Below are 12,964 nucleotides of genomic sequence, written 5' to 3' on the forward strand. Positions count from 1 at the left end.
GAGCACAGGCTCCGGACGCGCAGGCCCAGCGGCCACGGCTCGCGGGCCCAGCCGCTCTGCGGCACGTGGGATCCTCCCGGACCGGGGCACGAACCCGTGTCCCCTGCATCGGCAGGCGGACTCTCAACCACTGCGCCACCAGGGAAGCCCAAGAGTTTCCTTTTAATAGAAAGTAATTAAGGGCAGCAATCTTAGTTTTGAGGTTCTTTCTTTGGTAATGACTTTATTGAGATGTATTTCACATATACAATTTACCCACTTACAGTGTAACAATTCAGTGGATTTTAGTGTATTCACAGAGTTATGCAACCATAACCACAGCCAATTTTAGAACATATTTTATCACCCCCAAAAGAAAAACTATACCCTTTAGCTACCATCCTGCCAACTCTCTTCACCACCCCCAGCCCTAGGCAACCTTTAATCTCCTTTCTATATCTATAGATTTGCCTATTCTGGACATTTCATTTAAGTGGAATCTTATGAAATGTGGTCTTTTAATTAATTTCTTCCACTCAGCCTAATGTTTTCCTGGGCTGTCCTAACGTTCTTATGGCCTGTATCAGTACGTCATTCCTTTTGACTGTTGAATAATTTCCGTTGTGGGGATACACCACATTTTGCGTATCCATTCATCATTTGATGGATATTTGGGTTGTTTCTACCTTTTGGCTATTGTGAATAATGCTGCTGTGAACACTCTCAAACAAGTTTTTGTGTAGATTTATGTTTTCATTTCTCTTGGGGTATATACCCAGGAGTGAAATTGCTGGGTCATATGGTAAATCTGTGTTTAACTTTTTGAAGACTTGCCAGACTGTTTCCCAACATGGTTGCACCATTTTACATTCCCATCAGCAATGTCTGTGGGTTCCAATTTTCCACATCCTCACCAACACTTGTTATTATCTGTCTTTTTGATGATAACCATGCTGGTGGGTGTGAAGTGGTATCTCATTATAAGCAATCTTGTTTTGAAGTTGCGTTTGCACGGTAAGCACTTTTGGTCACTTAGACCTATATTTATGTTCATTTGAGGTGACTGATGGAGATTATGGGGGCTTAAGCCCTCGGTCTGCCCTTTATTAGAGGAATGGCAGCAGTGGGTGGATTAGGCCAAGGGACCATGGTCTTTGAGGGAGAGCCCCCCTCATTTCCCTGGTTTCCCTTTTCCTCACCCCCATTTCATGGACTGAGATGAGGTCAGGTATCCAGGGAGACCGGGCTGCTCATCATTTTTGATCTTACACTGCCTGCTCCAACTCAAGGAGGGCTGTGAAGTGGCCTTATCAGCTCACCGGAGGCTGCAGGCAAACAGAGGCCAGTAGATCTGAAAACGACAGGCGTGCCCTGGCTTGGGAATGCCCTGTGTGTCCAGACCAGGCATCACAAGCTGCATGATTCAAGACTCACTTTGCACTAACAGTGCCTTGGGAAACACTGTTTCAAAATTGGGAAATCTGACATAAAAATCCAGGTTTCTGGGTTGCTTTAAAGATTGACAGGCCTGGCCATGCCATTGCCACCTTTCCACGCTGCCACAGTTGCCCGGAGCTGAGGCCTGGCTGCTCCCAAACACTGACTCGGGTGCTCAGTGGGTATTTATTGGTTGCCCAGCTTCCCTGAGGGACCTAATGGGGCAAATGTAGACCATAGTAGGTGGCAAGGCTGAATTTGGGTATTCGAGATCCTGGGTTTCCAGCCATCCCCATACCCTCTCCTCATGAATCTAAGCAAATCGCGGGTATAATATGAGCATCTAATTTGTTATTCATGCTTCTTGAGCAATTTTTACAGGCCAAGTAATGTTCTATGAATTTTACATGTATTATCTCATTTAATCCCCACAGTAATCCAAGAATAATCCCAGTTTACAGGTGGGAAAACTAATACTCAGAGAAAAAAACCCTCGCAATCTATGAGTAATTAGTGGCAGAACCAGTATTTAAAGGCAGGAGCCTCATTTTGTGAGCTTGATCATAACGGAGTGTCTGGCCTGTGAGGGGGTCCCATGGATACTACCACATAACGATTCATCTGCAGCTGACATGCCACGTGGCCAGGCATCAGTCTGGGCCAGGTGCCCCCTCATTAAAGCTGAGAGTTGGGAGTGTTTGAAGAGATGATAGCTGTGATTCTTTTCAGCTCGAACTTGAGGTGAGTCTCTGAAAACTGGTAAGAGAAGAGGAGAGGGAGAGGGGAGGGGCACTTGGCAATTCGCCAGGCCCAGAAGACTAGCACGGACCCAGGTCACTCCTGACGGGATGTCCCTGGCCCCCACTACAGAACACCATGGGCTGGGAGTCTGAAGTTGTTCTCCTAGCTCTGACTGGCCTGGTGACTGTGTTAGCAAAGTCCAGAGCACACCAGACCCAGGAGGGCACTGTGGCCTCGTTTCCCGTTTCCCATCCTCCTGTCCCCAGGAATAACACAGAAGTGGCTGGTAACACACAGCATTGTTCTCACACACAGAGGGCCTCTTTGTTTCCCCATACACAGAGAGGAGGCTGTAACAATGGCCTTGAATGGCACGTTGCTCTCCTTTCTCCAACGTTACACTTGTTTTTTTCAGTCCTGGAATCAGTTAAACAATGATTTCCTGCCGAGGGTGTCAGCTTTTCATCTTTTCCGCCTGCTCCCCCGCGGGTCCTCAGGGCCCAGGGCGGTGGAAACCGAGTGGAGAGCCAGCCCCGGGGACAGCTGGGCACCGTGGAAATGTCACCTTCTTGGGAGGCTGAAAGGCCGTGGTACCTCGCCTCTCCCCTGCCAGGTGGGGCCTGCCCTGGAGGAAGGAACCAGACCAGGTAACAGGAGAGAGGCTGAGAGCTGCTGGCGGGGAGTGGGGGCTGGAGGTCATGGCTGAAGGTCCGGCCCCAGGAGGATGGGTTTCTGCTTTCAAGATACCCTGTTTGCTTGAGAGCCAGTGTCTGCTGGTAAACAAATAAAGAAGCAAAAGCAACTGAGGTCAAGTTCTGCCGCCTCCCGAGTAGGGAAGCACTCTTCCCGTCTGACCCCCATTCCATGCCTCTGATGTCTTTGGGTGACCGGAAACTTCAGGGTCCATGTGGGTTTGTTGAGAAGACTAGTTCTCTAACAGTAGCTGCTGGAATTAAGCTCTTATTCTATGTGTTGTCTATGTATATGTATGACTGTACGTATCTGACTGTACTGCTAGCAATTATAGCAAACACTTAGACAATGCGCTTTCCATTCTTGGTTGATTCAAACCCAGGCAGTCTGGTTCTAGAATCTGTGCTTTGCATCACCATGCATCTTGTGTAATGTTCCTTACAATAAACCAAGGTTATTGGAGGGTTTCACTCTGAGGGGCACTGACCTATAATGCTAACTGTGTGTAACTATGTATAATGCTAACTATCGTGTCAGGCAAGGTCCTAAATGTTTTGCATCTGTTTCCTCATTTATTCCACATAATAACTCTATGGGATGGGTACTTTAATCATCTCCATTTTATAGATGAGGAAATTGAAGTAACAGAGATATTAAGTAACTTGCCCAGGGTCACACAGCTGTCAGGTGGCAGAGTCATGATTTGAACTCAGTTTTCTCTGGAGTATTATGTGACTCTAAAGCTTGCCCAGGCCTGTGGCTGGTTTGGAGTTAGTTTCCTTCTCTGGGTCATGAGGTCTGGAGGGTGGTGTTCTGACCCTGGCTTTGTAGAACATCAGCACTTGAGTTGTCAGTTCCAGGAACGCAGAAGCTCTTAAATGGTTTGCCTGTTGTCCTTAGCTTTTGCCGAGCTTGAGGAAGATGGAATTGTCCAACGGTGACAGGGAAGGAATTTGGAATGATAATAATTGCTCAATGAATGCCATTGCTTACTTGGCCAGAGACAGGCTAAGGTGCCACATATGTAGGAGAACAGATGTGAAATAAGCAGGAGTCACCAGGTATATTCAGGAAGCCAACTTTATTTGTGTCTATCACTGCCCCTGAATTCTTTTGCGGCCCCCCACTCTTTCCTTGCCCTGGGACGAAAATTAAGACAGGTCCTTGACTCTTCTGGTTACCTTTCTAGTTCCAGCACTGTCTCAGGTCAGTAACTGATACATCCAGGTCTGTGCAATAACCCAGACCTTCAAACTTCCTTCCAGTGGGGCCTGGAGCTGGGAAAGGGGGTCTGTGGTCAGTTTCTTGCTTCCCTCCTTGTGCTTCCATCTGGCTGACTGGGGATTCTGCCCCCTGGCGGGGAGAGGAGCAGGAAGTTCTTACCTGGTTGACACTGTGGAAAGCTGGCATCCCACTGGCTGGGACTGGTGGGTGTGAAACCTGCTTCTTTATCTCTTGGTACAATTTTGTGGCTACCTCAGAGAACACCCTCCTTCCTTAACTGTGCAGATTTCTAAGCTGCTGGTCCCTTGAAGCAGGTGCCTAAGACTCTTTCCTTAGCTTCCCAGAATCTGAGCAGTCTGTATTAGTCAGCTAGGGCTGCCGGAACAAATAACACAAACTAGGTGGCTTAAACAACAAATTTATGTCCTCACAGTTCTGAGGGCTAGGAGTCCGAGATCAAGGTGTGAGTAGGGCTGGTATCTCCTGAGGCCTCTCTCCTTGGCTGTAGATGGCATCTCCTCCCTGTGTCCTCACGTGGCCTTTGCTCTGTGTATGTGCATCCCTGGTGTCTCTTTGTGTGTCCAAATCCCTCTTCTTGTAAAGATTGGACTGGGGCCCACTCTACAGGCTTCATTTTAACTTAATCACCGCTTTAAAGCCCTATCAGCAAATATAGCTACATTCTGAGGTACTGGGGATTAGGGCTTCAACATATGAATTTGGGGGGCACACAATTTAGCCATAACAGATGCTGTCAGCTTCTTTCTTTTTTCTTTTTTTGGATGCTAGTTCCCCGACCAGGGTTTGAACCTGGGCCCCCTTGTGCCGAGTCCTAACCACTGGACTGCCAGGGAATTCCCAGCTGTCAGTTTCTGTCTGTGGAAGTTTCTTCCTGGTGGTTCTTTTAAAAGGATCTACACCACACACAAGGTTGCCTGTTGCACACCTCTGGCTTACAGAAAATACTCAACTCCCCTCTCCCCTGGACAATCCAAAGTCCCCCCTCCCACTCCAGCTGGCCACATATCTCTCTTGCATCCTCGGTTTCTAAGGCATGACTTAGACACCAGCCCTTGAAGACATCCAAGCTCCAGGGACACAGCGCCTTTGAGATCACTCCTGAGAAGTAACGACTGGGCAGTTGGGACTTGGAGGGTACCTACTGCTCACTGCAAAATTCCTCCTCTGTTCTCCCACTGTTTTCCTCATCCAGCCCTTCTTTGTCGGCTGGAGGTGGTCGGATAAGGGGGAGAGGGTTTTCTTTCACAAGTCCTACATGATGGTGTCATAGCTCACTTTGGAATGCATCATCCATTGTCTTGTGGCTTCAGCAGAGACACTAAAATCATTTTTTTCACCCTGCTACACATACAGCATCTCATTTAATTTTCATAAAGATCCCTATGAGAAAGGTAATATTATCCACGTACAGATGAAGGAGAAGAATCTGCAGCTCAGAAAGCTTAGGGAACTTACCCAAGGTAGATTGTTCAGCTAGCAGAGAAAAGGGGGTGTATATTGCAGCGTTAACCCATTTTACTAACCCTTCTCTGGGCCTTCACCACTCCGGGTTCTAAGAGCTTTTACCTGCCGAATTTTGTTCTGTGCTGGTAAAAATTTCCTTTTAAGTAGAATGTTATAAAGATAAAAAGGTGAAATCCTTGTTTGTGCTCCAGTTGTAACGCAGGGGCTGGTGCCAGGGGTGACAAGTGCACCAGAAATGTTCACAGGTCCAGTGTGAAATGAGCTCTAGGTACCAAAAGATCTCTGCTTGAAACCCTTGCCCCTCCCCCAGTATAACTTAATCAGTGGATCCATGACGTGGGTGGAATATATTTTTTTTGTAGAAGTGCATCAAAGCAATATTGTGTTCTGAAAACCTTATTCGATGCAGAAGGGGCCATATCATCTCACCTTCTGTCTCCTAGGAGGTACTCTACCTAACAAAGACCTTAAAATATAAAGATTTTTTAAAATTTTGTTTTATATTGGAGTATAGTTGATTTACAATGTTGTATTAGTTTCAGGTATACAGCAAAGTGATTCAGTTATACATATACATATGTCCATTCTTTTTCAGATTCTTTTCGCATGTAGGTTATTACAGAGTATTGAGTAGAATTCCCTGTGCTATACAGTAGGTCCTTGTCAATTATCTATTTTATATATAGTAGTGTGTATAGGTTGATCCCAAACTCCTAATTTATTTTTAAGAAAGCTTTTTTTTTGTTTAGACTTTTAATTATTTTCTTTAAATATAAAAAGTCCAGGCCTGCCATTGCCCATCCTTGCACAATTTCCTAGGAAAGGGAGGATGAAAAATGTGTCTGGCAGCTGTTCAGAAGTTGCGTGCTAAGGCTGTGTCCAGGGTCCATTGGAGGCAGCCCGGGGCTGGACTGGGGCTGCAGCTGACGTGGTGGACCAGGGAGGAAGGAGAGGATGATATTCCTGTTCATCCACTGAGCAGTTATTTAATGAACAACTATTATGCCCAAGGCCTTTGCGGGCACTCTGCCAGGAAGGGATGGGTCATTGAATGGGCCCTGGAAAAAGTGAAGTCCGAGCTTCTCTCTGGGTTCTCAGAGGAAGACAAAACGCTAGAAGGAGGGTGTTTCGGGATAAGGGAATGGAAAAGCATCATGTGCTTGGAGGCCAGCAGATGGCTTGGAATGGCCAGAGATCAAGGGTGAGGGTGCAGCAGCAGGGCCAGGGAGAAGGGAGAAGCTGGGAGATTACACCTGAGGCTGGAGAGGGAGGACCCAAGTGGGAACCCAACAGGGCTTTAAACAGAGAAGCCCCCAAGTGGGTTTGCCTTGCAGGACAGGGATGCATTGGAGCAGTGGAGAGGTCAGCACTCTGGGAGCTGGGCAAGGCAGCATGAAGGGCCAAACCGAAGCCTTGGCCTCAAGAATGAAAAGGGGAAGGGGTTTGGCCCGAGAGAATATGAGAGCCATGTGAGGTCAACCAAAGCCTCTAGAAATGCCCCTCTGGTTTCTGACTTGGACCACTGAAGCCATACAGAGTGAGTGTGTGTGTGTGTGTGTGTGTGTGTGTATCTGTATCCGTGTGCATGTGTGTGGAGAGGGAAAGCTGGGCTGGGACTGCAGGAGGCTGAAGACCTTAGCAGGAGGAATTGAGACTCGGAGGTTATTCTCTCAACAAATACCTACTGAGGGCTGGGTGCCAGGGTGAGGGAAGCAAAGGGACACATTCCATTCCTCTCGGAGCTCACAGCCCAAGGAAAGGAGCGATTCAAATGCAATGTAGCAGAAAGACAGAAGAAGGGAATTAGGGAGGGGCTGGGGAAACTTGGATACAAAGTATTCAGTTATTAGAGAATGACTCATTTTTTTGTAGGTGTTATTATGGTATTATAGTTTAGGTTGGAGAATAGTCCTCAGCTTTTTTTCTTTTTCGAAGGTGCAAGTTGAAATGTTTAGAGTTGAAAGGTCATGATGTCTGAAATGTACTTGGAAACAAGAGAGCATCAAATCCAAGTAGGGGCCCTTCTTTGTGTTCCCACAGTATCCTTACTTCCTGTCAATGCACTTGCTACTTTATATTTTTTAATTTTTTTCTTTTTTCTTTTTTTTTTTAAGAAGATGTTGGGGGTAGGAGTTTATTAATTAATTTATTTATTTTTTCTGTGTTGGGTCTTCGTTTCTGTGGGAGGGCTTTCTCTAGTTGTGGCAAGTGGGGGCCACCCTTCATCGCGGTGCGCGGGCCTCTCGCTATCGCGGGCTCTCTTGTTGCGGAGCACAGGCTCCAGACGCGCAGGCTCAGTAGTTGTGGCTCATGGCCCGGTTGCTCCGTGGCATGTGGGATCCTCCCAGACCAGGGCTCGAACCTGTGTCCCCTGCATTGGCAGACAGATCCTCAACCACTGCGCCACCAGGGAAGCCCCTATACTTTAAAATTTTTATAATGAAAGATTTCACACAGAAAAGTCAAAAGCCAAAATAACAGTATAAGAGTACAATGAACTCTCATATATTCCCAACAAGCGATAACAGTTCACCATAGTTGCGCCTACTTGAATTTGATGGGTGAGAGAAGCTTCCCAAAGAAAATATGTAAGACCTGAGAGATGAGTTGTCAATGGGCAAGGGGGATTGGGAAGAACTTACCGGAGAGTGTTCCAGGTGGACGTAATAGCATGTGTGAAGGCCTGGTAGTCTGTTTTGCTAGAGGAACAAAAAGACATTGAATGTGAGTATAGAGTGAGAAGCAGGGAGTCACCAAGAGGTGAGATGGGAAAGGAGAGCTGGTCCTGCAGAAATGTGGGATGGTAGGAAGGCTTGGAGTTTGTCCTGACACTGGTGTGAGCAAGGAGGTTGCGTTTCAGAAAGATGTCCCTAATGAGTATTGAGCTGTTAGCATCTGGCAGCTACTGTTCTAAGCACTTCGTCTAGATTAGTTCACTGTGCCTTTTCCAGGGACCTGCAAAAATAGCATCTCTGTTTTAGAGATGAGGCAAACTGAGGCACAGTAGGGTTCAGTAACCTGCCCAAGGTCACAGATCCGGAGGAGCCTGGAGGAGCCAGGATCTCCTGGTCCCCAGCGTCCATGTTCTTAACCACTAGGCCGTACTACCTCTCAAGTCCTGTCACTCTCTGTGTGAAGGAGGAATTGGAGGAAAGCAGGAAGACTGCTTAGGAAGTGGTTGCACACGCCCAGGCATGTGGCGATGGTGACTTGAACTAAAAGAGTAACAGTGGAGACGGAGAAAATGGACAGGATTGTCATTTTGGAGTGAAATCCACAAGACTTGGTGATTAAACAGTTGTGTGCAGGGGGAGTCCAAGATGGTGCCAAACCCTACCCCACTGAGGACCTGGCCCCTCTTGGCCTGTGCCGTGGGACATACAGAGGATGTCCCGTAGTGAGAGAAGAGATAGCCTTCTCATAATAAATGCAGAGGGTGTCAGTAGATCCCTAACATCCCCTTCATCTGTGGGGAGAAGCCTGCTGTACATGCAACTCACATTTCTCTTGCCCTGGACTCTGCTAGCCATCTTTTTCGGTACAACTTGACATTTTCACTGTTTGAATTTTGTCATCTGCAACTGTTGTAATCTGTAGGTCAGTCCTGTACCCTAAGTTTACCAGCAGAGTTAGGCCACAGCCCCTGGTCCCTTTCCTAATTGTCTCCTAACCCACCCAGCACGCTGTTACCTTTGAATGATGTGAATACCTGTGCTGTTTCACCAGCAGCCCTTGACCCTTGGAACTCTTCAGAGAGCTCACAGGGACGACAAATTAAACAAATATTGAAAAACAGTAGAAAGAAAAATGCTTGGCTGTGTCCTTCTAATGCTTATTGATTTTTTTTTTTTTTTTTTTGCGGTACGCGGGCCCCTCACTGTTGCGGTCTCTCCCGTTGCGGAGCGCAGGCTCTGGACGCGCAGGCCCAGCGGCCATGGCTCACAGGCCCAGCTGCTCCGCGGCATGTGGAATCTTCCCGGACCGGGGCACGAACCCGTGTCCCCTGCATCGACAGGCGGACTCTCAACCACTGCACCACCAGGGAAGCCCGCTTATTGATTTTTAAGATCTTCTCAGGCATGAAAACAAGATTCAGAGTTGGCATCTTGACACTGGATTCCTGTTAACTGGAAGAGCGGCTTATTGACCAGGCTGGGGATACCAAGCAGGGCAGGAGCAGCCAGTGTCCCCCGCAGGTGACCAACCCCAGAGATGGAGCACCACTGGGAGGGAGCCAAAGTCACTTGAAGGGAGGGGCACTGCGGCCCAGGAAGGTCCTCGTGTATCCCAGCAAGCCACTGAGGCTGCGTATCAGTTCCATACCAACACTCAGGAGGCCTCATTTTTTTTTTTCTTGCTAAAGGCCCCAAGAATTCCAGGTTTTTAAAATTTTTTTTTTAATTTTTGATTTTTTTAAACCATCCAAGCTGTTTTTATTCATTAATATTCGTAAATACAGCAGCTACATTAGAGGTTTCAATTTTCCTCTTCAGTTTGAATGTAGAGTATTAGGAGAGCCTTTTGCATGTCAAGGTACAGGAAGCAGAGATCACCCCTGCAGTGCTACCTATATTTATCCAGGTTATTTTTTTTTCTGTGTCAAAAACGATACAACTACTACATGAATTCATGCCCAGAGAACATGGCTCTGCAGAGTGAAACATGAGCTCTTCTGTGTGTACTCCTTCCTTCCATTTCTCTCTCCGAAAGAATTGCTCATTTAACAACAAATATTTATTTAACTGCTACTATGTGCTACATCCAGTTCTGGGCATTGGTGATACAGCAGCGCACAAAATGAAAAGATCCCTGCTCTTCTGGAGTTCAGTTCCTAAGGAGCTTGGTGTGTAGCCTTCCAATCTATATTTATATCATTTATATCTGTCACTATATCGATGTCTGTAGTTCTGTATCTGTAGGTTCATGTTGTACACATGATTCCGTGACTGGACTTTTCACCAACAAACGTCTTGGAGTTTATTTCATGTCAGAATAAATGGGCCTTCCTCATTCTTTGAAAGCTGGATAATGGTTTTCTGTAGGGATAAACCCCTACAGATAGACATACAGGTTGTTCTAATTTTTTTTCCAAGCAAGCAGTGCTGCAGCAAACTTTCTTCTGCATACACTATTGTGTCCACAAGAGTCTGTACACTTACTAAGTAACCGTGGGTAAGATCATTAACCTCTCTGTGCCTCAGTTTATTCATGTATGAAATAAATATAATAATAGTACCTCTCGCTACTCATCAAGGAAGTGCAAATTAACCATGGTGAGATGCCACTTCACATCCACTCAGATGCCTATAATCAAAAAGACAGATAATAACAAGTGTTGGTTGGTGAGGATATAAAGAAATTGGAACCCTTGTACACTGCTGGTGGGAATGTAAAATGATGCAGCCACTTTAGAAGAAAGTTTGGCAGCTCCTCGAAAGGTTAAACATAGAATTTCCATATGACCCAACAATTCTACTCAGATGTATATACCCGTGATAAATGGTAACACAAGTCCACACAAAAACTTGTACACAAATATTCATAGCAGCTTTATTCATATTAACAGGAAGAGAGAAACAAGCCAAATGCCCATCAACCGATAAATGGATAAACACAATGCAGTGTATCCATACAATGGAATATTATTTGGCATTAACAAGATATAAAGTTCTGACACAAGCTACAATATGAATGAATCTTGAAAACATTATGCTAACTGAAAGAAGCCAGTCAAAAAAGACCATATATTGTATTTTATTTATAAGAAATGTGCAGAATAAGCAAATCCATAGAGACAGAAAGTAGATTGGTGGTTGCCAGGGGGTTGAAGGCTTGAGGCAGTGAGGAAGGACTACCGATGAGGGTTTCTTTTGGGGGTGATGAAAATGTTCTGAAATTGCGGTGATGGTTACACAACTCTATGAATATACTAAAAACTATTGAGTTGTACACTTTAAGTGGGCAAATAGTATGGTATGTGAATTGTATCTCAAGTGAACTGTTATAAAAAATATAGTATCTCCCTCATGGGTTGTGAGGATTAACTGAGATAACATAAAAATGTGGAGAACAGTGCCTGGCATTCTATAAGCTCTATCCAAGTATCCACCACTGTTGTTGTTTCTGGGGAATGGATTCCTAGAAGCAGAATTGTCAAGCCAAAGTGTAGGTGCATTTAAAAAAAAAATTTTAATTTTCAAAGACTCTGCAAAGTTGCTCTCCAAAAAAAGTGTTCACCAATTCACCCTCAGAAGTAGCATACAAGGATGCCTGTTTTTCTCTTTTCTTCTTCTTTTCAAAGAAGTCACCACTAAGAAGTTCGGAAGAACACATACATCAGTGTTCACAGTGGTTTCCCTTGGGTGACTGGATCACATGTGAATTTTCTTTTCTTTTTCCCATATTGCTTATCTGCATTTTGTCATATTAAAAGGAGAATATGTATTAATTACATAATGTTTAAAAAATAAAACATAAAAGTATCCCCCTTCTACTCTTCACCAAGGGACTTTTACCCCGCACAGTCTTCAGAGGTTCAGGTAGGACAACTTATATTTATCAGCCCATCCTAAAGACAGGTTTTACTGTAACTTTCTAGAAGAAACAGCCAGAGGGCGACAACTGTAAACGTTGAGAAGTACAGAAGTTGCAGTTATTAGCCCAGGCCTGCACTTTCTTGCTTGATGGTATCCCAAAACCCTATAATAAAAACCTTGCTTTTGAGTTATTTGCACCCTTACCAGGCACCAGACACTGCAAGTTTTCAGATAGTTCATATTCATTGTCATTTAACCCTCACAACAATTCTGTGCCGTAGTCACTGAGTCAGAGAAATTAAGTGACTTGCCCAAGGACACAGTGCTGGTCAGTGGCTGAGGTAGATACTGGTTAAGCTGTGAGTCAAGAGTCAGGAACTGGGATCTTTTATGATCTCATTGAAAAGCGAGGACATGGTTAGGGCCAGATTCATGGGAGGTTGATTCAGCAGTTCGGTGATGTCCTCAGGACACTTGTTCTTTCCATCTCTCTGCTCTGCCATCTTCCGGTTGTTTCCATCTTTGGGAAGACAGAGGGCTCTAGCAGTGACATCTCGACGTAACAAGGTTCAGGGAAAGAAGAGAGGGTCAGTTTCTTTCTAGGGCTTTCTCCTTACAGTGAAGGAATGTTTTCCTTCCAGCAAACTCTCCCCACAGGCACAGTGTTTGTCTCATCGGCCCATTCCTGGTCATTACCTATTCTCGAACCAATCATTGGCAAAGGGAATAGAATTACCCCAAGTCGATTAGTCTGAGGTTTGTGTTGGAAGTGGGTCATTGTTCCCTGAGGAGGGGAGTTCCCTGAGCAAAATTAAGATTCTTCTTGGAAGGCAGAAGGGGAAATGGATGTTGAGGAGTTGGGTGGGGAA

This window comes from Physeter macrocephalus, chromosome 16 (assembly GCF_002837175.3).
Source record: "Physeter macrocephalus isolate SW-GA chromosome 16, ASM283717v5, whole genome shotgun sequence".
NCBI lineage: Eukaryota > Metazoa > Chordata > Mammalia > Artiodactyla > Physeteridae > Physeter > Physeter macrocephalus.